We start from the raw sequence: 801 nt of genomic DNA, 5'->3' as shown, positions 1-801 counted from the left end.
TTTTTGGTCTTTTTGAGACAGGGTCTCTCTGTAGCCTCAGCTGGCCTGGAGTCCTGCTATGTAGGTCAGACTGGCCTTGAACTCATAGAAATCCACCTGTCTCTGCCTCTCAAGTGCTGGGATTAAAGACATGCACTACCATGCCCAGCCAATTAATATATTTTTAAAGACCTCTATTAAAGCATGTTTTGAAAATTCTTCTTCTGAGAGTTGGAGAGATGGCTCAGCAGTTACAAGCACATACTGTTCTTCCAGAGGACTGAAGTAGTTCTTACCACCCATATCAGGAAGTTCACAATTGCCTGTAATTCCAGCTCCAGGGGATTCAATGTCCTCCTCTGGCCTCCATGGGCATGAACTCATTCATGTACATACCCACACACAGACACACACAGACACATAATTAAATAAATCTTCTAATAAAACAAACACTTCCTCTGCTCCACTTCTTAACCTATGAAATATTCAGTGAATGTCATGTCATTGAATAGCAGAACCTAAGAATACTTTATCTGTTCAAATTGCCTCTTCTTAAAAAAATTACTTATTTATATTTTATATGTATAAAGTTTTGCATGTATGTATGTAAGTGCACCCGTCCATGTGATGCTGGCAGAGGTCAGAAGAGGGAGTCAGATCCCCTGGAACTGGAGTTATAAACAGTTGTTAGCTATCATGTGGGTGCTAGGAACAAAATCCAGGTCCTCTGCAAGAGCAGCCAGTGCTTTTTTTTTTTTTTTTTTTTTTTTGTAAAAGGGTCCCCTTTTAGCCCCCCCTCACCTGGAACTTGTATGTTAAAGC

At 40.6% G+C, this 801-nt stretch overlaps 1 protein-coding gene across 1 annotated transcript in view; it reads right to left on the bottom strand.

Annotated features, from left to right (window-relative positions):
* The window catches only part of LOC103735036, a 185,182-nt gene that overhangs the window by 103,788 nt on the left and 80,593 nt on the right, over window positions 1-801 (bottom strand).

The sequence above is a fragment of the Nannospalax galili genome, unplaced genomic scaffold (genome assembly GCF_000622305.1).
Source record: "Nannospalax galili isolate Female #2095 unplaced genomic scaffold, S.galili_v1.0 scaffold996, whole genome shotgun sequence".
Classification (NCBI taxonomy): domain Eukaryota; kingdom Metazoa; phylum Chordata; class Mammalia; order Rodentia; family Spalacidae; genus Nannospalax; species Nannospalax galili.
Note: the sequence above shows the minus strand (reverse complement) of the source record. Positions and strands in the feature narration are given on the sequence as shown.